Source organism: Cupressus sempervirens, chromosome 6, assembly GCF_028749045.1.
Source record: "Cupressus sempervirens isolate cs-2001-9-10 chromosome 6, ASM2874904v1, whole genome shotgun sequence".
Lineage (NCBI taxonomy): Eukaryota > Viridiplantae > Streptophyta > Pinopsida > Cupressales > Cupressaceae > Cupressus > Cupressus sempervirens.
In genome coordinates, this window is record NC_143123.1 from 135,367,125 (window position 1) to 135,382,502 (window position 15,378).

General features: G+C 34.1%; 1 protein-coding gene and 1 pseudogene across 1 annotated transcript in view; both read left to right on the forward strand.

Moving 5' to 3' along the window:
* Nucleotides 1-15,378, forward strand: part of LOC149551586 (S-adenosyl-L-methionine-dependent methyltransferases superfamily protein) — a 177,850-nt gene that overhangs the window by 139,452 nt on the left and 23,020 nt on the right. The window lies entirely within an intron of this gene.
* LOC149551587 (putative glycosyltransferase At5g11130) overlaps nt 5,529-15,378 on the forward strand; it is a 30,525-nt pseudogene continuing 20,675 nt past the window's right edge.

Genomic DNA, 15,378 nt, shown 5'->3' on the forward strand with positions numbered 1-15,378 from the left:
ACACACATATGTATGCATACATCCTTCAATATACGTACACACATATGTATGCATACATCCTTGCATTATTATACCAGCTATCGATATCACAGTGAATACAGTATTATACCTGCTATCGGTATCACTGTGAATATGTTATTATACTATCATAGAGATCATGTTTATTATGCCTGTTGTCGGCATCACATATTATATCATCCGCACTTATGTTTTGCCTTGTTATCGGGCAGAAATCCCGTATCGTGCCTTGATATATTATTGGCACCGAATGCATTAATCATTTGTTTGTTTGTTTGTATTAACAAAGGTGCCTTCCAAGAGGCATGTCTCGACATGGCCTTTGGGCCATGTAGAGACATGACTCTTCGGAGTCATGTCCCGTCTCAGATTATATAAAGGGAGTCGCTATTGTAGGGAAAGCATCATACACAACATTCAAGTACCTGCAGTTAGCGACAATTATATACATTGCTCCATTCTATCACTGCATATTATCAATTACTGTTACATCAAATTTATATATTGCAGGTGTTGCTAAAAGAAGATATTCAATCAAACATCATTGAGTTTGTTGCCAAAGGAAATCAAAGGTATTCTACATTATTCAAGTAAGATACTCTCTGCATATATTTAATTGTAATGGTTTATCTATCAGAGATCCTTATCTTTAACATGGTATCAAAGCTTAACTGATAAGAAAACTATTACAAAATATTAATTCTAAATCTAAAGTTAAAGGGAAGAAAAGTTTTTAAGCATTAAGATGGTGAACCACGTAAGAATTGAAAATAGACTAGATGGAGCATCGAACTTTTCATCTTGGAAAACAAGGCTATTAATAATTCTAAGAGAGATGGAATTAGAAAATCACATTGAAACAAATTTACCTATGCCTGAAAATGAATTTGAGAAAACAACATGGAAAAGGCGTAATAATAAGGCAATGAAAATAATCATAGATTCAATAAAACATCATATACTTCCTTCTATAGCCAATCTTAAAATTGCATTTGATATGTTCTCCACTATTCAAAATACATTTGAAATTAATAATACAAGTAGATTGCTAACTTTGAAACAAGATCTACTTTACATAAAAATGAAAAATGGAGAATTCATTACCTCTTACTTCTTTAAAATTACTGAATTAAAGGATCAACTTGCTACTATGCAAAGTCAAATGGATGATAAGGAATTAAGTATGATTGCCCTTAGAGGTCTTCCACTATCATGGGAAACTTTCATTAGAGATTTAAGCTCTCGTTCTGAATTTCCAAAATTTGATCAACTAAAGAATGAATGCACTCAAGAGGAGTCTAGATTAGCATCTAGGGGTTTAATTTCAAATCAAGATAGTGACATCCAGGCATTGTATTCCAAATCAAATAAGAAAAGAAAGTTCAAGCATAACAAGAAGGACAACAACAAAAATTAAAAATCTCACAAACATCGTGACTGGTCCAAAGTAAGATGTTTTAAATGTGATAAGCTTGGTCATTCCTACACTATGTGCCCTGAAAAATGGAAAATTCAAGCAAAGAAGAAAATAATGAGAAAATAGATAAAGAAAATTATGCATTTATAGTAGCTCTCTCAAGTGAGTTAAGCTCCAATCACAACACCTAGATCATAGATAGTGGAGCTTCTTGTCATATCTCCGGATTTAAGGATAAGTTTGAAACCCTCTCAAATCATAAATCAGAAGAAGTAACTATTGGAGACAATTCCTCTCACCCAATTAAAGGAATTGGTACTTGTTCTATTCGACTGAATTCTGATATCACTCTTCAACTCAAGAATGTCCTATATGTGCCAGGAATTAAAAGAAATTTTATCTCCATCTCCAGACTTGCTGATCAAGGGTACAAAATTGCATTTCAAGGAGATAGAGTCCTATCTTGGACTAAGAACTCATCTATCAAGAAAGCTATATCCATTGGAGTTAGGGATGGAAGTCTTTATAAGCTTTGTAATTATTAAAATCCAAAGTTAAACTTAACTCTTAGTAATGATAAGGAAAATTCTATTGAAATCTGGCATAGAAGACTAGGTCACCTTAACTTTCAAGCCTTATCTTCTATAAGTAAAATTGTAAAAGGGCTTCCAAATCTAAAATCAAATCATTCAAATATCTGTAAAGGGTGTACCTTAGGTAAGAATAGTAAACACTCCTTTCCTAATAGTGTTCATAAATCTAAAAACATACTTGAATTGATTCATACAGAGCTTTGTAGTCCTATATCAGTCCCCTCCCTTAATGGATGTCAATTCTATGTAATTTTCATTGATGACTACTTTAGGAGAACATGGATTTATTTTCTAAAACAAAGAGAGTCATCTGAGGTCTTATCCAAGTTTAAAGAATTTAAAGCCCTAGTCGAAAATCAATTAGGACAAAAGATCAAAACCCTTAGGTTTGACAATGGGGGTGAGTTTACATCTGATATTTTTAAGAACTTTTGTATTTCTGTTGGGATTAAGAGGGAGTGTTCTGTACCTTATAATCCTCAACATAATGGAATAGTTGAAAGGAAAAATAGATCTATTGTTGAGTCAGCCAGGGCCATGTTACATGATCAAAATCTTCATTACTCTTTTTGGGCTGAAGCATCCAATACTGCTGTCTACATTCAAAATCGATGCTCTCACTCTATATTGGAAAACATCACTCCAGAAGAAGCATTTACCAGTGTTAAATCAGATTTTAGTCACTTAAGAATATTTAGATGTCTGGTCTATATTCACATACCAAAAGAAAAGAGAACCAAATTAGAGCCTTCCGGGAAAAAGGGAATATTCATTGGTTATAGTGAAACTTCAAAAGGGTACAGGATCTACATTCCTGGACAAAGAACAATTGAGATTAGCAGAGATGTCATATTTGAAGAAGACACTGCCTTCAAAATTTCCAGTAATAGTGATGAATCCATTTCAAAAGAAGATCAAGCTACCGAAATTGAGGAGGATAATTCTGACATCTCTTCCATATCTAACCATACAGAATCATAAAACGTTAACCATACCAATAAGAAGAGACCCCTTTGGGCCAGGAAAATGTTAGCTGAAAATCAAGTTGAACTAGATGATGTAATTCAGGAAAGCAAAAGAACGAGGAATCAATTCTGTTATGTTGCACTGCTATCTGAACTCATAAAATCTGAACTTACCAATGTTAAAGAAGCACTTTCACATCAATCTTGGAAGGAAGCTATGATTGAGGAATATAACTCTATATTGAAGAATGATGTATGGGACATTGTACCAAGACCCAAAAACAAATCTGTTGTTTCTTCCAAATGGTTGTTCAAGATTAAACATGCTGCAGATGGCAGTATTGATAAATACAAGGCAAGATTTGTAGCCTGAGGTTTCTCTCAAAAGGAAGGTTTATGATGAGACTTTTGCCCTTGTTGCTAGGTATACTTTAGTTAGAACAATCCTAGCTATTGCTGCATCTAAAGGATGGAAAGTACATCAAATGGATGTCAAAACAACATTCCTCAATGGGAAGATTGAAGAAGAAGTTTATGTTGAACAACCAGAAGGGTTTAGTATTTTTTATTGCAAGACTCATGTTTGTAAATTGAAGAAAGCACTTTACGGTCTTAAACAGGCTCCCAAAGCCTGGTATGAAAGAATAAATAATCATCTACTGAAACTAGGATATGCCAAAAAAAAAGCTGATCCAAATCTATGTAATGTCCCCTTTTTAGCATTCATAGCATGATGTTGTCGTTAGCCTATTTCCCCACGGTCCCGTAGGCTAACCAAGACATTAAAGGGGCTTCGAGGCCATTTGGCCTAGATAGTTTCAGTTGCACGTCTTTTTGAGGGGTTTTGAGGCAACTTTGGGCATACTTACTATTTATAGTAAGTCATCTTGGATATGGTCAGACATCCAGTGGCAGCGGTATGTCGATGGTAATTGTTTAAAATCGACAAGAAGACTTGTTTATCATTGATAAGATTTGTTATGCATTGATAAAGCTATTTTATAAAGTTAAATTTAAATATTTAACTTTATTAATGCATAGACTATAGTTTGTGGAAAATATTTAAATTAAAAGAGTCTCCTTTATTTCATAACACATTGGAGACATAAGTTACATAAAGGGAGTTATCTTTTATCCCACATTGAGAAAATGAAAGATGGAGCTCTTGTGAGAACACTATAAAAGAAATGGAAGAGCTTCTATTTTAGCATACTTGGAAATATCAAAGAAATTGGGGAATTTCTTGGAGATTATGTCTCAATAGTTTGAAGGACGAAATCCCTTCAAGCTGGAAATCTTGACGCCATTGAAAGATATGGTCTTGAGATTCAACATAGTAGCAATCCGAAAAAGCAGATACGAAAAAGCAGTCCGAAAAAGCGGAACCGAAAAAGAAGGCTAAAAAAGCGGGTACGAAAAAGCAGTTCGAAAAAACAGAACCGAAAAAAGCAGGCCGAAAAAGAAGTTCGAAAAAAGCAAAGCAGAAGGGGCAGCATTGAAAGAAATTATTATAGCCATCTACAACCAGGTTCTTTTGTTAGTATTGTTTTTTAGGGTGTTATAAGCTTTCAGCTGTAAGTGTGCATTATACCAACATTATCATTTTGTAATCCATGTAAATGCCAAAGTCTTGGCCATATTTTATGAGCATTGTATTTTTTCATTGCAATTAAGAAGATAATAGTTGCTGGTGTCATTTAAGAAATTTAATATCATTATTTATCTGCTAGTTAGTTTGCATACCAACTGTTTGTAAAAATGTCAGTTGGCTGTAGGTGTTCATTTCTCATGCTTAGCTCATATATATGCACTGAATATTGTCAAAATTAATAGCACACTCATGTTAGGTCATTGTGTAGTCCATTGTAGTCTTCTAGCACAAGATTCTCATTGATGCAAATTGAAGAAAAAGTCATTTGAAGCTAGCTGAAATACTATATCAGTCATACGTCCCTTGCATGTGAATTGTTTGATGAAATTGCTTAAGCTTTCTTCAGCATTTTTTGAGGGCAGATTTGAGGAGGGTTATTACAGTGGTATCAGAGCTTGCTTGCAAAGTGTTTGACGAAATGTCAAACAATTGAAGTATAAAGATTTTTGGTGTTTGAAGAAATTATAACCTATTGGAGTTATTACAATCTATACTTCAAGACTGAAGGTGATGATATGGTTATCTTTGTATTATATGTTGATGATTTGCTAATTACAGGTGATGAACATCTTATAGAGAAATGTAAACAAGATCTCTTTGCTGAATTTGAAATGAAGGATCTAGGGTTTGGAATGATGGAATGTAAATTGGCCGCTACACCTATAGAGATAAACCTACACAAACTAAAAGATAATATGAATGAATTTGAAGATGTGGATCCTACTTATTACAGACAAATTATTGGATTCTTGATGTATTTGATTAATACCTGTCCTGACATATGTTATGCAACTCATACCTTGACTCAGTTTATGTGTGCACCGAAGAAGATACATTTGCAGGCAGCTAAATACATAATGAGGTATCTAAAGGGTACTATTGGAATGGGAATCAAATATGACAAAGTCAATCTTGAGCTAATTGGATACTTAGATTTTGATTGGGCTGGAAGTTCTATTGAGCGCAAGAGCACTTTAGGATACTGTTTCAGTCTTGGATTCGGCATGATTTCTTGGTCTAGTTGGAAGCAAACTTCTGTAGCTCTAAGTTCCACCGAAGCAGAATACATTGCATCTTCCTTGGGTGCTAGAGAAGCAGTATGGCTACGAAAATTGCTTTCAGATCTCTTCAAAGAACATTTGAAGCCCACTGTGATTTATTGTGATAATCAAAGCTGTATTAAGCTCTCTTCTAATCCAATTTTTCATAATCGCTCCAAACATATTGAGATTCCATTTCATTACATCAGAGATATGGTAAATCGAGGAGTTATTCATCTGGAATACATATGTACAGATGAACAAATAGCTGATATCCTTATGAAGCCTCTTGCTAAAGTAAAATTGAAACACTTCAGAGAAAAACTTGGTATGATTAATTGTAATGATAAATTTTTGAAATAATATATATTTCATTTTTGAGTTTTTGCTTCTATTGATTATTTAGTAGCATTTAATATGTAATGAAAGGTGATGATCTTTCATGAACATATTCATTTGGAAGAAATTATTTTTAAGGTGACGAACTTGTAAATAATAAACCTACTGTGTATATTAATATGGGCATCTCTAGACATTGCTTAAGTGCAAGTAGAGAATATGTAAGCATCTCTAGACATTGTTTAAGTGCAAGTAGAGATTATATGAGCATCTCTAGACATTGCTTAATTGCAAGTAGAGATCCTTTTACTATTCATACTGTGATGACTATGTGATGATTCTGAGCTATTGATGTTTTCTTCTTCCTAGCTAAAGAGGAAGTGTTAATGTTTTTAGCGTCGAAAGAAGAAAAACATAATATACTAATAGCACTGTTGATGTAACATATGATACAGGGGTCTATGCACACATATATGTGTATATATTTCAATATACGTACACACATCTGTGCATACATCCTTGCATTATTATACCAGCTATCGGTATCACAGTGAATACAGTATTATACCTGCTATCGGTATCATTGTGAATATGTTATTATACTATCACTTAGATCATGTTTATTATGCCTGTTGTCAGCATCACAGATTCTATCATCGACATCATAGATTATATTATCGGCACTTAAGTTTTGCCTTGTTATCGGGCATAAATACTGTATCGTGCCTTGATATATTATCGACACCCAATGCATTAATCATTTGTTTGTTTGTTTGTATTAACAGACATGCCTCTTCAAAGTCATGTCGCGTCTCAGATTATATAAAGGGAGTCGCTACTACAGGGAAAGCATCATACACAACATTCAAGTACCTGCAGTCAGCGATAGTTATATACATTGCTCCATTCTATCACTTGCATATTATCAATTACTGTTACATCAAATTTATATAAAGGCCACGTAGAGACATGACTCTTTAGAGTCATGTCCTGTCTCAGATTATATAAAGGGAGTTGCTACTGCAGGGAAAGCATCATACACACAACATTCAAGTACCTGCAGTTAGTGACAGTTATATACATTGCTCCATTCTATCACTTGCATATTATCAATTACTGTTACATCAAATTTATATAAAGGTCACGTAGAGACATGACTCTTCGGAGTCATGTCCCGTCCCAGATTATATAAAGGGAGTCGCTATTGCAGGGAAAGCATCATACACACAACATTCAAGTACCTGTAGTCAGCGACAGTTATATACATTGCTCCATTCTATCACTTGCATATTATCAATTACTGTTACATCAAATTTATATATTGTAGGTGTTGCTACAAGAAGATATTCAATCAGACATCACTGAGTTTGCTGCCAAAGGAAATGAAAGGTATTCTACATTATTCAAGTAAGATACTCTCTGCATATATTTAATTGTAATAGTTTATCTATCAGAGATCCTTATCTCTAACAATTGGATGGGGTTTGAATAATGGTAGGGGAAGATAATGATTGAACTTGGAGGGAGTTAATAGATAATAGGATTTCAACTTTGTTAGGAGATGGAAGAGTAACAATAAGTTTTGGAGGGGGAAATGTGTCATCCTCAATTCTCACATGTTGGATTAGAATGACATAACTCATGTTGGAGCCTTGAGTGTTTGAGGTTGAGGTGGATGACTAGAATGTGTGGACTGTGGGGAAGTAAGATAATCGACATATTATAGTGTGGGAATGACTTGTAACGTTGTTTGATCAACTGATGACGAAGGAGTGAATGTGGAGATTGACATGGCTAGGTAGTTCACATACGTAGGTGTTGAAGTAACTTGTGAACTAGGTCGACTAGTTGATGGGGAGTGTTGAGTGCCGAGGATGACATGTATAGGTATTTCATGTAAGAAAGCGTGGAAGAGACATGCGAACTGGATTAACTAATTGATGGGGTGGAACAACTAATTAGGACATACCATATGAAGTTGATTGAGTTTCGTAGGTGGATTAGGATTAACAACAAGTTGAAAATTAGATGGAAATCAAGCTTTAATTAGGAGGAAGGACTAACTCTAAAGAAGGCGAAAAGGTGTTGTGAGATAGCATGCTATGAACTAAGAAGCTAACTACCTAACACTAGGCAAAGGAGATTGACTAATGCAAGATGAGGGAGACTCACTATTGCAGGATGGAGGATGATATGATGCTAAAGACTATTTGATGCTTAGACATGAGTTAAAATACCTACTACTTCTTTTCAGGGATGAGTTCGTCACCATAAGACATAGTGACATGTATAGGTCACAAGATAGTTGATGTAAACCGAACCTCTAGTTATAATACCTAGTGCTTCTTTTGATCAATGAGATCATCAACATAGGATAGAGTGACATTCCTAAGCGGTGACATAGCTAATATCAACCAAACCTCTAGATTGAGGTGATGTGGGAACAATGACAAATTAGCTACTCTAGATAAGGCTAGTCTAAGAGTGAGTCGTAGGGATTAATGTGTTAGGGTTTCAATCTATGCATTTTTTTAGGAAGTTCATCAATTCATATTTGTTGGGGTGTGTGTTAAGCATGTTTGTGCTAATTTTTGGAGTGCTTATCATTCAAAGAGATTGTTTTTCATGTTGTCTTTGAGTTTGTGTCATGTCCCCAATTTAGCAGGTTCTAGTAGCTTGGCGATGTTAGTTCATCATTGCGACCTTCATGAGCTGATATTATGTTTTGAGGTTCTCATTGAAGTGACTTTCTATTTATAGCAACTCAGTTCTGCAGAGTTTCTATTTTTGGCAATGCAGTTATGACACCCTTAGTTGAAGCTCCTTTAGTGATTGATTAGGTTAATTTAATGAGTTACATATTGCATGTTATCAATTAAGCATAGCTTAATGAAAAACTTTAATACTTCATTGTTCTAATTTGATAATGTGAAGTTGAAGCTTCATTAGTGAAAAGTGTGTCAATGAAGCTCTTGGGTGTTTGGTGCATGGATGATCCCACATTTCATTTCTGTATTATAAAAAGGCTTTCTTCTTACAAATTGATTATCCTCTTGTATATGCATTTTATGAAATTTGAAGAGTTCTTCAAGGGTTTCTCCGTTGGGAATTGGAGAAGTCTGATTTCTCCATTTGAGTAACTTTTTGAGCTGGCTCATTACCAATGAATTGTGTTTGAGGGCTCATTATTGTTTTAGTTGGAATTGAGAGAAGGGGAATACATTAATCCTAGTCGTTCCTTTATGACTACACCATTTCCATCGATATTGCCACTGGAGGGCAAGTTTATGAGCTACGAAAATACCACAGAGGATGTTGATTTCATGGAATGCTGCAAATGTACTAAGCACTGCCTATTATGGTATGTGTCTTCCAAAGGTAGCGATCTCATATATTTATATTGAGAATAAATCAAGAGGAGAAATGTCCTTCATGGGACATGTCTGTTCATTAATATAATAACAATTTGATAATAGTTGTTATATATATATATATATATATATATATATAAGTTCCATTAATCATTATTATTGTAATTTCTGTAATTTAATAATACTTAGATATATATAATTTATATCTTATATAATGACTATATATATATATATATATCTCAATCTTATTAACTCGTAGGTTTATTCGATTGAAGTTACCAATCATCAACACTCCCTCTTAGCTAGGGAGGATAAACATGTAGATATTACGCCATTGGTAATATTTAGAATGGCAAAATTTAAGGATACATTTGATCAGAAGATTTCCACCATTTTAATATCACATTTGATATCATGACTATCGGCCTACAGAATATCAACATATGATATGCACCAAATACCCTGATTATTGGCCTGAATACCAACATATGATATTCACCATGTACTCAATAAGGTAATTGCCTGCAGAATATCAACACATGATATTCACCAAATACCTATCATATATCTATACAAACAACTCATAGACCATCAAGTAAATGACATCTGACACTTAGTTGTTGAATTACAAGATAAAATTCATTGTGATTTGTTTCAACATTTATATAAAATGTATATCATGATTTAAGTTATTGCAAGATCGTCACCTTCCAATAACTTCTGCAAATACAAGTGATAATCATTTGGAAGTTGTCACTTCTTCATGATGTACATAGGGGGTAAGCCCATTAAACTCATACAGTCAAACACATGGACTTTTGAACTCCCTCTGAGTATTAATCATCTGAGCTCCTTATTGAAAGTTGCCTTTGAAGAAGTGCCAAACTCCCTCTCAATTTGATATCAATCTTCCTTTTCCTGCAAGAACATACTCGTAGGAAAAGATCAAGGCAAATAGCTCTTATAGTACGTAGTAAAAAAATAAATAAGAGAGACTAATATAATACTCAATAAGATCTTTCCAATAAAATATAAATAATTATAAACTAACATCATTCCCTCTTATTGTACTTTGAGAATGATCCCCATTGTTCGATTATAATTTATCCTTTTTATAATTATAAATCCCCATTATAATCTCATCCTAATAAAATATTATAATATATTTATAAGGAAATAAACACTATTTGTAAACATAATCACTAGCTGTATTAACATTGCTACATGTGGTCCATTATGCTAGTGTGATTATCACACATACTTACCTTGCCTCAATGGTGAAGTTGCTCTAATGTCATTGTCTAGTGCTCCTCCATATATTAAAAATCCCCAAATATATGAGTGTATGTTCATCTGCATTTTGCTAACATCATCATTTGAGCAGGGGGCTCAACCTATGGATGTACTGTTCCGGATTAATTTTGGTCTCTGTATTGTGATTTGCATCAATCTTCAACCTCATCAACATATCTTCTTCCCAATCCTCTAAGAAATCATTATAAACATGATTTTGTATACTATTTGAGAAAATCTCCACAGTATATAGTCATTGTTCAATATCATTGTCATGTCTCTTCATCTTGTAACTTTACTGTAGAATCTTCAAATTGTTGAAAAATATAGAAGTTTGTGTGTTCAGAAAATTGGCCCATAGTCACAATCATGCGATAATATATCCCTTGGATCTATCAAAGGAAACCAATAGCCTTGAGCCTAAGAAGTTGAATTGCTTACTCCGCAAACTCAAGCTTCATGCAAATAGACAAATCGCCAATTGCTCATACATTAAAATGACAAACAATAGTGATGAAATACATTTATACTTCTGTGATGTGTGATTTCTGAGATGACAATCACCAATCTATGAAATCAAAGATTTATTCATAACACCAAGCAATTCTACAAGTGTTGTTGTGAAGGAAAATTTCACAAGTTAGTCTAAATTGTGCTTTGTTCATGATGTCTTGACTGCTGCAATGTGATGGTGGCATCTACATTTCACTTAAAGCCACGCTGGAAAAACTTTCATGCAGTGGCATTGCAATCATGCACAAACCACTTGTTTCTCAGTCAATGGTCTTTGGCACTACAAACATTAACATTCTTGAGGCAAGGGAAGACATTTCTTGAGATAATTGAGCCCACTAGTATTGCACTCCAAAAAGAGACTAGAAACACATTGAATCGATTGACTTGACTCTGGATGAGAGCATATTGGTATTGATCTATCTATCGAGCGTTCCTATCCATCAATGCATTCTTCTCATTCGATATTTAATATTCACTACAAGGTGAAGAAATTGTTCTTTCACTAAAGAGAAGGCACATGAAATGAACGTTGCTTTGATACCATGTTGATTTTCATGGAACACTGCAAATGTACTAAGCACTGCCTGTTATGGTATGTGTCCTCCAAAGGTAGTGATCTCACATATTGATATTGAGAATAAATAGAGGAAAAATGTCCCTTCACGGGACATGTCTATTCATTAATATAATAACAATTTAATAATAGTTGTATGTATATATATATATATATATAATTTTCATTAATCATTACAATATTATTTTCTCTAATATAATAATACATAGATATATATATATATATATTATATCTCAATATTGGCTCATAGGTTTATCCGATTGAAGCTACCAATCATTTACAGAGGCAATGTTAACCTAATACTAGCTGCGTTTCAAACTAGTGGCTTTCATCTACTGAATTTGACACGGAGACAACTAATTTTGCCGCAACTTATCTATTGCCAAGTTGCAATTTAAAAAATAAATTAAATTATCTTATCTATATGCCCCATACTTGTAATAATTGCAACTAGATTGTAATATCCCCGTCATAAATAAAATAAAATATTAAAACTTTGTATGTGGGACATATTGATTTAGTATATCTCGGGGCCCATTTCTATTTTAATTTATTCGTAGGTGTTTGTTGTGTCATGTGTCGGCACTTAGTTTCTCCCTTGGGAGTTTTCATCAGAGGAGATATATGCCCCTCGGGTTGGGTTGTTTTGGTATGCGACTTCATTAATTTTTTATACAGCAAAGTCAAGTTGGAGTTATGCTGTTTTGCCATTTTGAAAGTGAAAGACCTTCCTTACTTGGCTCGTGCAGTTTTGATGAGTTTCAAGCCTATCCTATTTTGCTTGGGATTAACTTTTCTCAGATCTGGCAAATTTGAGCATCATCGTTGTTTGCAAATATAATTTCTGTTCTGGAAACGAATTGCAAATGTTTCTTGTGTTTTGTGCCTTGTGGCGTATTTCTACATGTTTGGCATTAAATGTTTATTTTGAATGGTAGTTGGTTCAACATTATCATTACAGTTGTCACACATCAAGTCTTTGTTGGTGTCCCTAACAAGTGTACGATGAAGTCACACTTGTCGGACGACTTACCTTCCATACAACCATGACATCCAAATTCCTCTGTCACTAATACCACACGCCACTCCCAAAACCATATTCTTGTATAGAGATTTCACTCTCTCATCGTAGGGTATGACATCCCTCCCTCAATTGTATGATGTCCCTACCCTCCACCATACAGTGGTCTTCCACATCGTAGACCTATGGCTGCCTTTCGTACAACCCATTACCGTACAGTATAGACAAACCCTCCCTCCATACACTCTATCTTCACCATCGTATGCCTTTGTTTCACTTCGTTCTAAGACTTAAAAAATTGTACAAATGCACACAATATCAATCTTTCCTGCGAGTCTCAAACCTGTGATGGCACATTCTGGCAAATGTGCACAAATTATAGTTGGGAACATTACATTGGTATCAAAACTAGGGATCTTGCCAACCTGTAGGCAGTGAATGCAAGTTTATACTTGGAAACGAATGTGATACCGCTCGGTGGAATGAGAGATTTGCAAGATCCCACAGTCGAAGTCATGTCATCGCTGAGAGAGTTCACGTAGAATCAGGTATATGGAGGAAACATTACAAAAATTAGCCAAAGGCAAAATATCTGGAGAACACAATGGACAGAGTGATGACTCAATTACAAGAAAGGCAAATCCCCATCTGACACATTCTCAATGCTCCATGTCATCCTTCCCTCCAAGAACGGAAGCACCTTACAAAGGACGTAAACAAATTTTGAAGAAATGCAAGAACAATTAGAAGAAGATTATACGAATGCAAATATGGAAGGAGAGATATCTTACAAAGATTATGATGAATCAAGGAGGAGGTACTCCGGTGGTGGCAATCGTGGTTATATCAATGATGACCTCGAAAGTAAATTAAGCAAGATAAATCTATCGCCATTTGATAGATCTGGATCAGTCTCTACGTAGGCATGGGTAATGAAATCAAATACATACTTCCACCTAGAAGAAATGGCACACGAATGCTAGCATCACGATATGGTTACGATCAGACATGACCAAGTAAATGGTTATGCCAAGTTTACATAAAGACTTATAGATCGGTTTGATGGCAAAGACCTAGAACTTAATTTTAAAGAATTGACACAACTGAGGCAAACTAGATCAATTGACAGTTACATTACTGAGTTTTAGAGACTCTGTACTAGTTATTGACATCTTATAGAGATTCAATTGTTAAATAAAAGGTATGAATTATATTTAGTTTTAATTATTTAAGTTGTTATTATATTGTTTTCCTATTAGTTCATGTGGTCCTTTAATGCAATATGTTGTCAAGTCTTCGTATCCTTTCCCAGGTAGTCTTAGGTCAAACCTGTTGATTGTGATGATTGGACTAATCGACCATCCCCTTCTGATGACCCCGTTTAGCATTACTTCCCCTCTCTTCAGTCTTCTTGCAATCACCCAAGCAAAACATTCTCGCCAAGACATTAATTCAAAGATATATTGATCATTAGTTCCAATCAAACAATTGTCGATCATCTGCTGACAATTATAGATTTCATCAATGTCTATAATAACTAACTCATTTCACATGATCATGAATGAAATAACTCGTTATTAGTTGGTACAATGTATAAAATTAACTAACTCACTTCACATGATCAGGAAAGAAATAAATTGATACAACGTCTATCATTAACTAACTTGTTTAGGAAAGAGATAATTTGTTAAACCAACGGCTATGATCAAATTAAAACTTAGGACAAAATTTGGGATGTAACATATTGATTCTTACCTTGAAACAATATAATTTCTCTATTTAATGTCCAAATGACATTCTTATAGATTGATCTCACAAAATAAAAAGTAAAAATATATCAATCATTTCTTAAGTAGACATTATTTACATAAAAATGTTTTATACATTCTCAAATGTATGGTAATGAATATTCATATAACCTTCCTATTCTTATATATTCAATCATCTATATAATTTATCACAACTTATATTTCATTTGATATAGACATTAGCAACATACTACATATCATACCTGCTAGTAGGATCCATTTTACCTTTGCCACGTGTTGAGAGTCTTTCCTTTATTTCTAACTCTTTTCAAAAAATCATGCCTCTTTATAAAAATGTGATGATTTTCCTCCTTTTGGATTTGTTAGGTCCTCCTTCTGGATTTGTTATGGCCTCTTTCCCTTATTGACTTTGAATATTTAAAAATGAATGACTCGGTTGTGACTAGGCTCGGGCTCCACAAACAATGAGCCTCACATTAATAGAAAACATAGGCTGACCCTTCATGAGAGATGGGATATACACATCTCAGTGAAAATAACTCTTTTTAATTTTATTTTTTTAAAGCTCAACCAAGATTTACTGCTAATGACTTTTATACACCTTCCAAACAAGAAGTTATTTCTCATATTTTTGGTCATTTTCATGAGATGTGCCTTTAACATTTGTTGTTTGTGTATCAATTGTTAAATAGACCAGTTTATGCATATCCTTCAATCATTGATTCCATGCATTGCAGGTTCAGATCCTGCTCACAATCGAATTTTGATCCTCCCATTTCCATCATCCTCATTCAAGTGATGACCTCGCTTC